The sequence below is a fragment of the Podarcis vaucheri genome (genome assembly GCF_965113315.1).
Source record: "Podarcis vaucheri genome assembly, chromosome: 1".
Taxonomy (NCBI): Eukaryota; Metazoa; Chordata; class Lepidosauria; order Squamata; family Lacertidae; genus Podarcis; species Podarcis vaucheri.
The window spans coordinates 1,105,419-1,122,550 of record NC_138759.1 but is presented as its reverse complement, the minus strand read 5'-3'; positions in this window follow the sequence as shown (position 1 = coordinate 1,122,550).

The following is a 17,132-nucleotide window of genomic DNA, read 5'->3' as shown; positions in this document are numbered from 1 at the left end:
GAAGCTGAGGCTCCAAGACTTTGGCCACCTCATGAGAAGAGAAGACTCCCTGGAAAAGACCCTGATGTTGGGAAAGATGGAGGGCACAAGGAGAAGGGGACAACGGAGGACGAGATGGTGGGACAGTGTTCTCGAAGCTACCAGCATGAGTTTGACCAAACTGCGGGAGGCAGTGGAAGACAGGAGGGCCTGGCATGCTCTGGTCCAGGGGGTCACGAAGAGTTGGACATGACTAAATGACTAAACAACAACAATCAACGCTGCAAGCTCACCTTGGTTTTCTGATACCAGAGCACCTGTCCTGGCTGTCCCCAAAGAGTCTGGGAGCTGTAGTTTGGGGAGGGTGCCAAATATTCTGCCATAAAGCTCCCCTTCACTCCTTCCAAAACTACAGCTCCCTGGGGAGGTGCAATGCCCATTAACCCCACTGACCCAGAGCTGAATCAGAAACGGGTCTTTCACTTGTTGATGCCAGCCTGCCAGCCTGGACCAGACGATGCCTCTTCCATTGGAGTGAGTTTGGGGGAGAGTTCCTTGGGCGCTGCCAGGGTTGAGCCTCCCTTCCCAGCCGGCCTGCCCTGATTGCAGAGCCGTGTTGTCTCTCTCCCCACGCAAGGAGGAGGCATGAATTTTTAACTTCATACATCATTTACAATTTGCTCAATTTGCTGCAACAATTCCGCAGAATCAGTAAGCTTTGAAAAGTTAATGAAAGGGAATATGCATTTTCTCTCTCTTTCGCGGCCTGTCATTGCATGTTCTGTAATTAGCCGCACTGGTATCAGGAGGCCTTTATTTATCATGTTTGTAGAAGGCGGAAGGCAAAGGCGGGCAGAGAAGCTCAAGGCGCTGCGAGAGAACACAACTTGACCATGTTTCCTGGGGTTTCTCTTTGGCAGGGAGCCCGAGGTTGGGGTGTCTGTGAGGCACCCCAGAAATTTCTTGCAACTCAAGAGGAGGCATGGAACGGCATAGAGGGGGCTCCCCCAAGAGGAAAGCTTGGGACTATTCGCTTTAGAGAAAAAGCAAGTCAGAGGTGACACGACAGAAGCTTATAAAAAGTCTTCCTCCCTCATTCATAACAGTAGAACTCATGGAATCTGAATTTTGGGGGATTCCAGACAAATAAAATAATGTACTTCTTCACACGGCACTTAGTTAAACGGTGGAACTCCCTCCCACAAGAGGCAGGCATGGCTACTACCTTGGATGGCTTGAGAAAGCCACTTCCGAGCTGGAGAGGAGGTGGGGTTGCGGGCCCACCCCCTCCCCACGCACGCGGGGGCTGGCTACAGCCCCCGTGACAGTAAGGGAATCCTCGGGCGCGTCACCACCCCGGCCAGCCAATCGGTGGGCCAGGGAGGCGTGGCCTAGAACATTTAAGGCTGGCGTGCCCGGGGACTTTCCTCTCTTCCCCGTTCCAGCTGCTCCGGTTTCTCACCCCGCCCTCCCTTAGGTTTAGCTCCCTGACCTTGCTAGGGGCCTGGTAGGAATATTTCCACTTGGCAATTTTCCAGCCATTTGGTTTTTTCGCCTACCTCGTAGCAAACATCGCAACTTTCCTGGTATTGGTGGTTAGGCATTGGTAGGTGTATTGTTATGCAAATGAAGGGGGAAGGAAGCGCCATCACCTTCCCCCAAAGCAAAGGGTAGTCCGGTAGAGGACTCCGGGGGGCGTTGCCTTGTCCGAAGCCTATGGAGGTGAGGGCCTAAGACACGCCCCCGAGCGGTGACACCCGTGGGATCCTAGTTGGCGTACTTCAGCAGGACTCCCGCGGTTGGTGGTTAACCCTTCCCGGTCCCCATGCCGGGTAGTCGATAGGAACCAATGCCTAAGGCCAATACCTTTCAATTCCTGTAATCAATAAAGTTGTGGCCTTTTTACACCCATTAACCTTAAATAAAGTGTCCTGTGACTTCATTTCACAAGGGGGGAGGGTACTTGCCATGCAAGAGGATTTTCACATTCCCCTAGAAGAGGGCTAGCCAGGGAGACCCGCTGGATTCAGCCCTGCTTCCGCATGTCAGGTGCTGGAAGCCAGAGGAGGGCAGAGTTGTGCTCGTGCTTGGGTCCTGCTTGGGGGGTTCCCATTGGGGCAGCTGGTTGGCCACTGGGAGAAGAGGATGCTGGACTCGATAGGCCACTGGCCTGACCCAGCAGACGTTTCTTGTCTTCTTACGCTATTGGCTAGATTGGGATGCAATAAGAACAATTTACATGAAACTTCAGGTGCTTCAATTAAAGTCACATGAAAAGTCATCAGCATTTTAGTTCAATTTATACACATGTTTGCTGATCAGTTCTCTGCAATATAAAGCATTTTGTATTTTTCCCCCATAGTATTGTTGTTATTATTATTGACGTATCATGCACACTTGACTTTGGAATATGCATTTTTGTACACATTAGTTGACGGGAGAGCTGCATCCTGAGAAGCGTGAATTTCTAAAGTGGGCTGTGTTTTGCTCCTGGCATCACTTCGGAAAAGGCAAATCAAGGTTCAGCTTTGGGTACAAACTGAAGGAAGAGTAGCCATCTGCACATCCATCCACTCAACAACCTTGCAAAGTAGGCCAGCGCTGTTATTAGGAATTCCTTTTGCAAAACAAAAGGGGTTGCTCTGGGAGTGTATGCAAAGTTTTCTGTGAAAGAGCTGTGCTCCCCTTGCTGGCGGGGTGTGGGGCATTCTTGGCTAAATCCTGCTTGTCTTCCTTTCTTCCCAAGGCCCTTGGCAAGAGACAGGGAAAGACCACTTTGGGCGTGTGGATCAAAGTGTCACAGACTAAGGAGGTGGTCCTCAGCAGGGTGTGCAGGATCAGGGCTGGCCCAGGGCATTGAACAGTGAAAGACAACACAGAAAGTGCCCCCACCTCTGCCAACTCCATCTCCTCCTCTGCTACCTGCTGACCACCGTGCATCCACCCACCACCAGCACCCAGGCACCCACCAACTGCTGCCCGCTGCCACTGGGCACACAAACTTGGCAGACTCACAGTGGAAGAAGAGGCGTTGGTCAGAGCCTGCCACCCAGAGGCCACTGCCTCCCCTTGCTTCATGGGTTGGCTGGCCAGCCAGGTCTAGGAAGACTCGACCACCTTTGCTGAGCTTCGCTTGGCAAAAGAGCAGGATGGCTGCCCTGTCTTCTTGGAGCAAACCCCTCTGGCATCACCCAAACCCAGAGGGTTGGATCTGAGCCAAGTGGTGGTCACTGGTGGGCGTGATGCCGCCCTTTCAGTCTGGCTGAGAGTCTCCTGATCTCAATTCCTTGGCATGTCCCATCTGTTGAAATGATGGATTGTATGGAAGGTTCTTTGCTTATTTGAAGAGCGTTCTCAAGAGCGACGTCCTTCCACATTTCCCACAACAGGGGAGAACTTCATAATGCAAGGCCAAAATTGGGTGGCCCCAAAGGCATCTCCTCAACTATAGTTTTGTTCCTCCTCAGCTCAGTGCCCTGTGGGGTGGAATCACTTGCCATGCCCCAAGTCCACCATTGCTCTCTCTCTACCCCTGTGGTGTCCCAGACTTCCTGGTGTGCTTCATATCCCTTTCAAAGTTCTAGTCCTCACTGTTTCCACTCTCACATTGCTCTACAGGGATTTTCTCTTGCCCCTGCTCTCCCCCCTCAATGCACACCCTTGCCTTCCCACCCCACCCCCAGTATCCTCCATTCCCACCCCTCCCTGGCATGCCAGGTTGCATGCACCCCTCCACACCCAAAAAAGTACCATTTTGAGTTGTTCCCAGAATGCTGTGGGAGATGTTTGAGCACTCCACTCCTGCTATGAGTTGGGAAACTGCCGGATAGAAACATCCATTATGCAAGGCGCATGAAAGGCAGAATAAAATGTCAACTAGACCTTGAAATACTCCTTTTGGGGAGATGGCAGCTCTGATTGATTTATAGGCGTCTTCTCCGGATCGTGTGCCGTCTAACTGTTCTCCGCCGTGAAATGTTGAATAACAAGGGGACAAAGGCACGGCGGTGGGATGATCAACTTCGTCTTTCATCCGGATTCCGAGCTCTTCTTCCCAGGCTCTTCAGTGAGGACGTCGGAGTGAGGCTTAGTCACGGAACCACCGAGGCAGCTCTTTGAATCCAGACTCTCCAATTAAAATGGGGCTGTTGAAGTGAGGAAGGCAAAAAGGGATGTGGGTGTGTGTGTTGCAAAAGGAGGGAGGGATGAGATTGGGGAAAAGAGACAAAGACTCTTGCAAAGAATCCATAGGGAAAGGACTCCTGAAAGGACAGCGTGGCTTTGCCCTCGGCCCTCACCCCGGCAGGATTTTCATGGCTGAAGCCTGTGCATCTCTAGAGGATGCCGAGGTGCAGAGTGGGAAGGGATGGGGACCAGGCGATGGTGTTTTTAAGAAATTTCCAAATTCCAAGAAATGAGATTCCACTAAGCATTAGGCGGAAATTTCTGGTGATGTGAGCTGTTTGACAGTGGAACGGTCTCCCTCGGAAGGTGGTGGCCTCTCACTCCTAGGAGGTTTTTAAGCAGAGGTTGGAGGGCCATCTGTCAAGGATTCCAGATTTTCTTCATACATAAGCAGAAATGTTATGAAAGCATCCACCACAGATGGCCATTTAACCTCCGCTTTTAACATCAGAAAATTCTTCCTGGTGTTCAGTTGGAGTCTCCTTTCTTGTCATGGTTTTGGTCCTCTCCTCAAGAGGACAGCCCTTGAGATATTTGAAGAGGACTCTCATACCCCCTCTTTTCCAGGCTAAACATACCCACCTCCTTTGACCGTTCCTCATCAGGCTTGGTTTCCAGACCCTGGATCCTCTTGGTAGCCCTCCAGCTTGTCATCATCCTTCTTAAATTGTGGTGTCCAGAACTGGACACTGTATTCCAGGTGTGGCCTGACCAAGGCAGGGGCAAAGGATGGAGAACTGACACCCAGTGCGGGGTGTCGGGGCAAACCGCCCAGCGATGCATGCACGTGCATTGTTATGTACAGCGCATGTGCGCAACTGTACGACGATGCATGCGTGGCGTATGACTCATAAGCTTGTGCTGTACATGTGCAGAGTATGCGCCGCTGGGCAGTTTACTGACAGCGCCGCTCAATTGCCATAAAGACGGTGGTGGGATCCTCTGCTTGTGGCTGCAGCAGCAGCGGATGGATCCCGCCACCGTCCTTACAGTGCTCGAGCACAGCCACACATGTGCCGCACGTATGGTGCACGCACAGGCACCGTACGCACGGCGCATTTGCATGCGTCACTGGGCGGTTTGCTGACAGGGTGGTGGTGGGATTCCCTCCACCATCACTGCAATCACAAGCAGAAGAGCCTCCACGCGCGGCTGCAGCGCCGCGATGGTGGCGGTTGTGCCGCCATGCCTGGAGACAGTGGCGCGAGCATCCCGTCGGACCAAGGCAGAATAGAACAGGACTATGTCTTCCCTTGATCTGGACACTAGACTTCTGTTGATGCAGCCTAGAAGAGCATTAGCTTTTCCCCCTGCTCCATCACACTGTTGACTCCTGTTAAGCCTGTGGTCCACCAAGATCCCTAGATCCTTTTCACATGTACTACCAGCAAGCCAGGTGTCCCCCAACTTGTATTTGTGCAGCTGGTTCTTCCTGCCGCAGTGCAGAAACTTTCATTTCCCTGCTGAGATTCCTTTTGTTAATTTAGGCCCAGTTTTCCAATCTGTTAGGGTCAGCTTGGCTCCTGATTCTCCCTCCCAGTTTGGCACATCTGCAAATTTGATGATCTGTTTCTTACTCTCTTGGTGGTTTTTTGAGGAAACATCTTGTGTTGTACCGCGACAGGTGCTGGAGGGCCAACCCGCCCCTAAGCCACAGGTTCAAACTTGCCCTCCTTCCAGTTTGCCTCTTTGCACCTCTGCTGTCACCGAGAAAAATAAACTTGGTCTGCAGCAACATTTCCACTTATAAAGGAAATCCATACAGAGTGATGAATAAGAGCGAGGAGTTCCCGGGAGTGCCCTTTTGTCTTCTTGACCTCTGCGAGTTGTTTGCGCTTATAGGCATTCGAAATAACATTTCTGGGTGGCGCCTGGGTTCCTGGTTATGAGTGCAGAGCCAGGCTGATCATTATCTCAGATGGATTCCTCCGGAGCAAGGCAGTGCGCTCATGCGCACATAACACCCGCATAACAACCGAGGGCTCGGCAGCAGCAGTTCAAGCAAAAAGGCCTTCTTTGGGAAAGGCTCATGCTAGTTTTTGTGGGGTGGTGGGGGAGCCTGCTAAGAACACCAGCCTAAGAGCCTTCCCAGACCTCTTGCTTCATCACAAAGCTGATAGGGACCCCCAAAAATCATGTTGTCCAAACCCCTGCAATGCCAGAATCACAGCTAAGGCTTCCCTGGCAGATGGCCCTCCCAAGGGTGAAGGGGAAGGAGAGACTCCCAGAGGAAGAAAGGATGCAAAATGTTGGCCTTCTTGGCTTTAAAAATGGTGAATAAGGGCTTATCCACCTTTACCTTTTGCCCCATGCTCTCTAGGCACAGCTCTGAACTTGTTTGCTCTGTGTCAGAGAACTCCCCCCCCCCTTTGCCCAGGAGAGGATATATTGTTTATTAATATCCTTCCTAACTGGCGCTAGCAAGTTCCTTTACTTAGCAGAGTTTTACATTCCCCTTTTAAACACACAGTGGGTAGCTGGTTGCAGGCTTGTGTAAGCTTCTCACTATTAGGTTCCTGGTAAGTTCCCTCTTAAAAGAATAAACACGCCACAATCTTGTGTAAAGTATAGAAAAGAAGTTTACTCACACCATCAGTTCACAGTTGGATCCCTGAAGGCAGACTTAGTTACAAAGTATATGCATGTGGATCTACCCCATATGGAGATAATCCAGTGTCCTCTGTTGGCTGGAAGCCAACAGAGCATCTCTAGCTAAAAAAACTGCTCCAATGATGGAGGAAGTCAGAAAGAGAGAGAGAGTGCTGTGTGCCTTGTCCCTTTTGTTACCTGGACAGGTAAGGTCATGCCCACCTCTAGTCACGTGCAAAGGAAGCATGTTCCAGCCAGGAGGAAACAGGAAGCCTTCCACCGGCTGGACCAAACATTCCCCTGCATGTCCACTCTAGGAAAACAAGGAATGTTCTACTTGACTACTACTTACGTATCACATCCCACACAATTCAGCTGCAAAGACCAGGTTTTCATTGGAAAAGTGGTCTGGAAAGTCCAGAGCTGTGCCTAAAAAATGTGGAGCAGACTTAGGTGAGCTTGAAAGAGGATTAGAAAAATATATGGAGAAGGAGATGGCTATTGATGGTTATGGACCCCAATGGCCCTGCTCTACCACCATAGTTGGAGACAATCATGCTTCTGTTGGGAAACTGTGTATGTTCAGCTACTCACACAGAGTCAATTAAGGTTTGGCGGACAGCCAGAAGGGCATGTGAAGGAGTAAGTCTGCCTGGTGATAACAGAGACATGGAGACCGCTCCCTGATTGGTCAAGCTCTCTCAAAGGAGTGATAACTAATGGCCTACTAACTGGAATATGTTAGTTCAGTATTTCAGTGTTCAGTGGTTCAGTGTGTCAGTGAGTGTAGGAGTTGTGAATCGTGTCAGAGAGAGCTAGCTAAAGACCCATGTTCTGTTCCTGTAAATAGTCCACTGTATATAACAAACACCTAACTACAAGTTCCTGTTTCCTGCTTCCTGCTTCCGCGGATTCTGCGTATACTCTGCTAGGTCTGGCTAAGGTCCTGCAACTAGTCAGAAAGTTGCAAAACACCAAATAGGTTTCTGAATCTCAGCTGCTGGAAACGGCAGGAGGGGAGAGTGTTGCCCTTGTGCTTGAATCTTGCAGGTTTCCCACAAGCATCGGGTGGCTCCTGTGAGAAGAGGACGCTGAACTAGGTGTCCACCGGCCTGAACCACCAAGCGATTCTTATGTTCTTATGAGCGGCCTCAGGTCAGGAACACGTTTCGGAGAATTCCTCGATGTCTCCCTTCCCTTTGTCCTCCCAGCTGCACTCGTTTCTGTCTGTGCAGGTTAATTAGTTCCTTTTGCAACGTGTCCTTTCCTCGTCTCAGCAAACTACTTAGCTCTGTTTGGAGGCCTTGCGCTCTCCTCTCCTCATTACAGTATCCTAGCAATAATTAACATGTTAGCTTGTCAGGTTCACACGGAGAACACCAGTTTCTGCTGGCAAGGCTGGGAACTCCCTTCCTCTGGGCCAGAGCAGCAGACCTTCTTTGCCCCATATTCCCTGCTCTGACTGGCAATCATTTCTCTTCAGGGTCCTGGGTGGGGCTTCCCATTGTGTCTGGCTCACTGGCTGCTCTTGAGCACAGATGTGACTCCTTGCTTGCAAAGAATGTTCAACTTGGATTCAGGGAAAAGGGAGAATGAAACGAATTCAGAAGGGAAATATACCCTCTTAATTTGGTAGCTAACTCGCTTAAAACTTCTGAGATGGGAAATAATGGCCTGTTTCTTCCATCATGTTCTTGTGGGTCAGGAGAAAAATCACAGAAGAATCCACTTCCCTGAATACAAACCCCTTGTGGATTTCCACAGGTTTCGTAGATTTTTGCATGCTAGTCTTTTATCCCACAAATGGAATTCTCATTTTTCAGGTATTTCTTCAGGTGTTGACTCCATGACCCATCTGATCCAGCCTTCTGTTCTCACAGCAACCAACCAGATGTACCAATGAGAAACCAGAAAGTGGGATTTGAGCACAAGAGCAATTCTCCTCTCCTGTGGCTTCCAGCATCCCATAATCGGGAGCGGTTCTGCCTCCGACTGTGCAGGCAGAGTGCAGCCATCCTGGCTAGGAGCCATCAACAGGCCTCTCCTCCTCCGTGAATTTCTCCAATCTTCTTTCAAAGCCATCTAGATTGGTGGCCATCCCTGTCTCCTGCGGGAAGGAGTTCCTGTTGGGATTTTTGAAAACGTGCTATTCTGTGTAGCATCACACAAAGCAATTAGAAGTTGGCTGAAAGCCAAGGATGACTGAGCAGAGGAGCTATTCTGCCTGGAGATATGGGACCTTGGATACAGCTCCACCATTGGTTGAGGTCTCACACAGGCATGATGACCTATGACCTTACTGACTGGATAGGTTGTTGGTCAGTGTGGTGTTCTGAGTTCTGAGAGTCGTTAAGAGTTTGTTAAGAGAGAGTTAGTTAAGATCCGTTTCTGTTCATGTATATAGTACAGTCATACCTCAAGTTGAGTGTGCTTCAAGTTGAGCGCATTCGAGTTGTGCTCCATGGCAACCCAGAAGTAATGGAGCATGTTACTTCCTGGTTTTGCCGCTCGCACATGTGCAGACACTCAAAATGATGTCACACGCATGCGTGGAAGCAGCAAAACACAACCCGCGCACCCGCAGATGCGCCATTGCGTCTTACGTTCTGTTCGGGATGCAAACGGGGCTCCGGAACGGATCCCATTCGCATCTTGAGATACCACTGTAACTTGTAGAGTCTGCTGTAAATAATAAACACCTCTAAGTAACCAAGCTACTAGTAGCAGCGTCTTGTTCCTGCTTCGTCCATCCTGCCTGCAACCGATTGCTTTCTGGAACTCTGCGTATGCTCTGCTAAGGTCTGGCTAAGATCCTGCAACAGGTCAAAGTTGCAAAACACCAATAGTTCCACAGTTTAACTCTGTGCTGCGTAAAGAGTTGTGGGTTCAAGCCTGTGTTGGACAAAAGATTTCTGCCTTGCAGTGGGTTGGATTCGAAGACCCTGGTGGTTCCTTCCAGCTCTGCAATTATATCGAGCTCTTTGGATGAACAGGTGGGGTGTACATGCAAGAAATAAATGACTAAAATGTTGAGAAGAGTGTCCTGGTGGGATGTGTGGAAGGGGCATCTTTACCTGTAGGGGCAGCAGAAACACTATCCTGAGCAATTTTGCTGAGTTTGTTCTCTCACGCTACAAGGAAGAGATTTTTCAAAAAAACACACACACACAACAACTCCAGAGAGAATGCAGATCCTTAATCAGGAATTGTTCCATGTTCCCAATTCTTTGTCTAGAGATCCGGCAAGAAAGTGTGAACAAGCAATTAGGTGGAAGAATTTTGTACCCAAAGTTGGGCTGGATGACAAGCAGTTCAGATGAAGTTCAGTCATTTGATGCAGTTCGGCAATTTCTGACTTTCCAGCAGCATTGCATTGTATCCTGAGCTCTGTTAGCAAAGCACACTCGTTTGCAGATGGAGATTATAATTTTCATTAAGAAAAGGATGGGTGTTGAAGCTGCAGTAAATTGGAGAAAGCAAATGCCCCTGATGTGCTGGGATCATGAAATCATATAATTATAGAGCTGGAAGGTACCCAAGGGTCATCTAGTCCAACCCCCTGCAATGCAGGAATCGCAGCTCAAGAATCCCTGACAGGTGTCCATCCAACCTCCGTTAAAAAATGTCAAATGAAGGAGAGTCCGCCACTTTCTGCGGGAGACTAAACAACAACAACACGAAACATGCCCAACTCCTTCAACTGTTTCTCAGACGCTTGAGGAATGGCAGAGGGATGCACTGCAGGGGGTTGGGATCCCGTCCAACTCCTCAATCCTCTGATCCGGTTGGTTCTCCCTCCTCTGGCCCCCCCTCCAGCTTGTCCAGATCCTCGTTAAGAAGATGGAGTCGCCTCCGCTGCTCTTCAAGGAGAAAGGTTCAGTTGGCTACCAGAGAAGGCAACCTGGCTGGTGGAAGGCTGGCTCCGAGAAATCTGCTCCTGGCACCTTCTTAACAAGAGCTCCTTCTGCAGACTGACACTCCTTCCCTGCTTCTGTGGAGCCGAAAACTTTGAATTTAATAAGGCCTTTTTAAGTTAATGCAAATCAACCCGATAAACAATCCCGTGATCCCCGAGGAGCTTTGGAAACCATCTGTGATGTTTTCTCCCAGCCACCTGTAAGCAGCCTTTATTACTTCCCCTCACTATTTGAAGTTGATTTGCTGCTGTCGGCCAGGGACCAGGGCTGCTTTTTGCGGAGGAGGCTGGGGGAGGGATGAGGGGGTGGGCAGGGGCTCCGAAAGAGGCCTGCCGACTGGCGGGAATCCTCGAGGCAGCCTGCTCATTAAAGGGAGCAGCATTGCAGAACAATCCCTCCCGGATCAAAGGTTTCCTCCTCCCACAGCCAGGCTGGTACCAAACACACACACACACACACACACACACACACACACACACACACACAAGCCCAGGCTGCAGCAGCTCAGCTGTGGGTTGGAAAGGCATGAAAGAAGAGGCCGTCCATCCGTCTGGATGACTGTGCAGCCCACACCACCGTGGGGCAGCAGGGAGACGAGCCAAAGGCTGGCCTTGGGTTGGATTCACCTGCAAGCAGAGAAAAGATCAGAGCATCTTAGAATTATGGGATGGCAGAGGGGGGGGAACTCAAGGGTCACCCAGTCTGCTGCTGCTGCTGTTGTTGTTTCGTTGTTTAGTCGTGTCCAACTCTTTGTGACCCCCTGGACCAGACCACGCCAGACACTCCTGTCTTCCACTGCCTCCCGCAGTTTGGTCAAACTCATGCTGGTAGCTTCGAGAACACTGTCCCACCATCTCGTCCTCCATCGTCCTCTTCTCCTTGTGCCCTCCATCTTTCCCAACATCAGGGTCTTTTCCAAGGAGTCTTCTCTTCTCATGAGGTGGCCAAAGTCTTGGAGCCTCAGCTTCAGGATCTGTCCTTCCAGGGAGCACTCAGGGCTGATTTCCTTCAGAATGGAGAGGTTGGATCTTCTAGCAGTCCATGGGACTCTCAAGAGTCTCCTCCAGCACCAGAATTCAAAAGCATCCATTCTTCCATGATCAGCCTTCTTTATGGTCCAGCTCTCACTTCCATACATCACTACTGGGAAAAACATAGCTTTAACTATATGGACCTTTGTCGGCAAGGTCTCTGCAGTCTAACCCCCCAACCATCCAAGCCCTGTTGAAAAATGTCCCATGAAAAATACTTTCAAAAATTTATCAATAATTACTGGAATGGCAGACCAAAGATGAAGAGGTTAAATCTGTGATGATACACTGGGCTAAAGATTTTGGATATAATATTCAATTAGAATCATGGGAAAGGTTATGGAAGGAAGGTATTGATTTTACTGCATGCAGTACACTTAAAGAAAATGTTATGAAAATGATGTATAGATGGTATTTAACACCAGCTAAACTTGTCGAAATGTATAAGACAAGAACCAACGAGAGCTGGAAATGTAAAGAAAAAGAAGGTATCTTCTACCACATGTGGTGGACTTGTAAAGAGGTAAAGGCTTTCTGGGAAATGATATAGAATGAGTTAAAGAAAATGTTTAAGAATACTTTTGTTAAAAAACCAGAAGCCTTTTTACTGGGTATAGTGGGTGAAGAGATACCAAGGGAAGATAAAAGACTGTTTATGTATGCAACAACTGCAGCAAGAATTCTTTTAGCCCAAAAATGGAAAGAAAATGGATCAAGGAAAGAAGAGTGGCAGAGGAAGATGATGGACTTTGCGGAACTGGCAAAGCTGACGGGAAAAATCTGAAACCAGCAAGATCAAGTATTCCAAAAGGACTGGAGTAAATTTATATTATATCTGAAAGATTATTGTAAGCAATTAACATCACTAGCAGGGTTGTCTGAAGACTTGTAATGAGAAGTTTTCTACCTTTCTACCTTTATTTAAATGTTGAGTTCTTTTGTAATGAGTGTCATTAGAACAAAATGCAATGATATAAAGGTTAATTTTGAAAGGCATGAGGCGGGAGGGAAGGAAGTTGACAGGCTCTAAAGAGCCAGGGATGTCAAGTGGAGTGTGGTGATATGAACGAGTATCATAAAATGGAAAATAAATGTTATATATATATATATATATATATGCTTTCGTAGATTTTCACGGGTACAGGAATGCAGGTTTTGGTGTCTTCGGGTGTCTTCCCGTGTAAGAGTCGGGGTGTCTGTGCGACGTTTCGACGAGGTCTCACTCGTCATCTTCAGGCTGGTGCTTTCGGCTTCTTGTTACTGGAACAGAGCAGAGTCTGGTGTTTGAGTTCCTATAAATACTGTTGAGGGGTGTGGTGTATAGCCTCCAACGTTCTGGGCAGAGAGGAAGTTCCTAGATTAGTGTGCCTTTTCTTCTTTTGTTCCTTAATTACTTGAGGGATATCTTGGGTGATTTCATGAGTGATATTCTGAATATCACTGGGTGGGTCATTAAGTGTAGATTAGTTGCTAAAGCTTTCGTGTCTTGACCTCTTGAGCTTGTGAAGAGTTTTTCTGAGAAGATGGCTGTGCTGCATTTAGTTGTGCTCTGGCACAAGGCACAAAACCATAGCTCGCCCCTATACACGAAGCCAAGCCAGAGCACAACTAAATGCAGCACAGCCATCTTCTCAGAAAAACTCTTCACAAGCTCAAGAGGTCAAGACACGAAAGCTTTAGCAACTAATCTACACTTAATGACCCACCCAGTGATATTCAGAATATCACTCATGAAATCACCCAAGATATCCCTCAAGTAATTAAGGAACAAAAGAAGAAAAGGCACACTAATCTAGGAACTTCCTCTCTGCCCAGAACGTTGGAGGCTATACACCACACCCCTCAACAGTATTTATAGGAACTCAAACACCAGACTCTGCTCTGTTCCAGTAACAAGAAGCCGAAAGCACCAGCCTGAAGATGACGAGTGAGACCTCGTCGAAACGTCGCACAGACACCCCGACTCTTACACGGGAAGACACCCGAAGACACCAAAACCTGCATATATATATATATAGAGAGAGAGAGAGAGAGAGAGAGAGAGAGACTTCCAATGAATGATAGAATCCCAAGACCCATCTAGTCCAACCCTCTGAAATTACAGGAATTGTAACTCAAGTATCCCTGAGAGACGGCCATCCAACCTCAAATGAGTGACAGAATTGTAGAATTGTAGACTTGGACGGGACCCTCAGGGGTCATCTAGCAAAGCAAGAATCTCAGCTCCAGCAGGACAGGTGGCCATCCAGCTTCAGGAGTCTGTTCCACTTTCTAACAAACCTTCCAGTCTGAAATGTTGACTTCTTGCCGTTTGAATGCACTGGTTCCGGTCCTGCCCTGCGGAGCTGCAGGAAGCAAGCTGGCCCTGCCTTCTGGGTGGGCAGAGGGCTGCTCTGGCGCTCCGATCCTGCTTGCTGGTCTCCTATTGGAGCAGCTGTTTGGCCCCTGTGAGAACCGGAGCCTGGACCAGGGGCCCCTTGAGCAGATGCTCTCCTTCGCTTCTTCTTGGCACTTCAAAGCCCTCCTGTTTCCCCCAGGGCTTTTGACAACTGAACAGTGGTGTTCCTGGCAATCCCAACATCATTGATTCACCTTTAAGCTGTATTTAGAATGTTTATAAGCTGCTTCTTTTAAAGTGATGTTTTTAATTGTGTTGTTTTAATTATGTGTTTTCTGTCATGGACTCCCTTGGCAGGATGGGTTGGAGATAAACTGAACGTGATGATGGCGATATATTCCTGAGGTTGTTTGCGGTTTTGCTTGTTTAGGAATTAGTAGCCTCAGTCCAAAAGGCAGGTTCCAAATGCCTTAGGAGGGAAAACTCAATTTTACTGTTAGAAATCTGCTTTGGGTTATTATTTTGCTGTTCTTTCCCTGCAAATTTCTCCTGACAGACCCATTAATTTGTGAGGTGCGCACTTCACTTTTCCCTAGATTGCATTTTATCTCTTAAGTGCGGGATTCCAGAAGTCTGGGTGCCACTAAACCCCATTCATATTTACCAGAAATAATGATTCGCTATTACAGTCAGCCATGAAAGGAGGTGAGCTGTTTTCTGAAGGTCAGAGAGAGCAATCTCTCTTCTCAGCATCAAATATATGGCGGTCCCTAATCAGCAGAGTCTGTGAGAAGCCTGGGAGCAGAGATGCTGGCATCCTCGCTTGCAGAATGGCGTCGGGAAAAGGCGATGGGAAATCGGATCGCAGAGGTCATTTCTCTCTCACACAGCCATAATTAATCAAGAGAGAGAATAATATTTGTGAATGGAATTGGCTCCACCATATAGCCTGGGTGCCTCTCCCTTGTGTCGGTGTTTCCCCACTGTTAAATTTACAGGGCTCGGAGGAACATAAAATATTTCCATGAGAATGCCGGTAACGATGCCTTGCTCTTGCCCTTTTCTGTTTTGTTCTCCTTCCTGCTCCTTCCTCATCTTCCTTTCTTCTTCATCTTCTTCTTTCTCCTTTTTGCTTCTTCCTCTTCCCTCCTCCTCCTCTTCTTCTTCTTCTTCCTCCTCCTCTACCTCTACCTCTTCCACCTCCTCCTCCATCCTTCCTCATTCCTCCTCCCCCTCCTTCTCCTCCTTCTCCTTCTTCTCCTCCATCCTTCCTCATTCCTCCTCTTCCTACCCTCTTCCTCTTCCTCTCTCTTCCTCCCCTACCTCTCTTTGACTCCACCTTCTTCCTCTTCCAAAACATCAGTCCTAACTTCTTCTTAGCAGATTCCACTTGGGGACCAGGCAGCGCTGGGTCTTCTTGGCCACAACACCCACCTTCCGGAAAGCCTTCCTTCGGGTGATTTCTTAGGCAGAGACAGCACTGACCTTTCCATGCCCCTTAAAAAATGGCATGTTTGCCCCCGCTTTTCTGAATTCTGACTCTTCATTTTTATTTTGTATACTGCTCTGTTTTATTCGTGACATATAGTTTCATTTTCTCTTTATCATTTTCAATCTCGTTTTCAAGAATTTTTATGGAATGTTGTTGCATTTTTATTGTTTGCTCTGTAAACGGCTGGCAGATTTGTATTTATTTTATCGCCCGGGTGCTTCCAAGACCCTCCCAGGACTCCCCCCTTCCCTTTCTCCTCTGACTCCTTCCCCTTTCAAAGGTGACTCTGCTGCTCACAGCCAAACTCAGGGCCCCTTCCCACATTGCAAACCCTCACAATCCTTGGCCATTTGGGGGGTGCTCTGCTGTTGAACCTCCTGCTCTTATCCAGTCCAGGGGGTAATAATAATAATAATAATAATAATAATAATAATAATAATAATAATAATTTATTATTTGTAGCCCGCCCATCTGGCTGGGTTTCCCCAGCCACTCTGGGCGGCTTCCAACAAAGATGGAAAATACACTATTATCAGAGGGATACACTATTATCAGAGGGAAATGGGGCTGTATTTTCTGGCAAAGCTGGACTGCTGAGAGGCTGCCTACTTAGCAGCCTCCCTCTGTGGTTTTCTGGGACAGTTGCTCAAAGCCAAGCGGGTGAATTATTTAATGCATGTACTTTACCAAATAAAAACTGAACTGGAATGTTTTGAGGAAGAGGTGAACCTCAGTGATTTCCGTTGGTGTTGACAATGTCTCCATTAGATGCTCCTTGGAGCCACTGACATAAGAATCACGGAATTGTAGAGTTGGAAGGGATTCCAAAAGTCATCTCACCCAATGCAGGAATCTCAACTAAATAAACACACAAGATGTAACTGGCTGTACTTTTCATAGAATCCTAGAGTTGGAAGAGACCACAAGGGCCATCGAGTCCAACCCCCTGCCAAGCAGGAAACATCATCAGAGCACTCCTGACATATGGTTGTCAAGCCTCTGCTTAAAGACCTCCAAAGAAGGAGACTCCACCACACTCCTGGGCAGCAAATTCCACTTTTGAATAACTAAGGTATACCATTCATTGTATCAAATTGTAAATTTCATCGGAAGTCTCATAAAGTTCAATGGAAAAAGCAGAAGACCCCGTGGATCAGTTCATTCTCTAGCCAGTTCATGCATAAGGTCCATCCATGTATAAGTGTCTATTCCACCTGTCTGTTCATAGAGTCCAATAATCCACATGAAGGGTTGTTACAGTTCCACAGAATCCTTTCACAGAGTCTAAAACAAGGATTTCTTAGGATGGCAAAACAAGACTAATATTCCGGAAATATTCTAAGACAAGGATTTCCGGAATATTAGTCTTGTTTCGCCATCCTAGGCTTCATCAGTAGAACAGGCTCATATGTAATATTACAGGATAGTGGATCTTATAGCATAGTACTAATATTCCAGAAATCCTTGTCTTAGACTCTGTGAAAGGATTCTGGTTTTTTCGTTGAACTTTATGAGACTTCCGTTGAAATCTACAATTTGATACAATGAATAGTATACCTTATTTATTCAAAAGTACAGCCGGTTACATCTTGTGTGTTTAT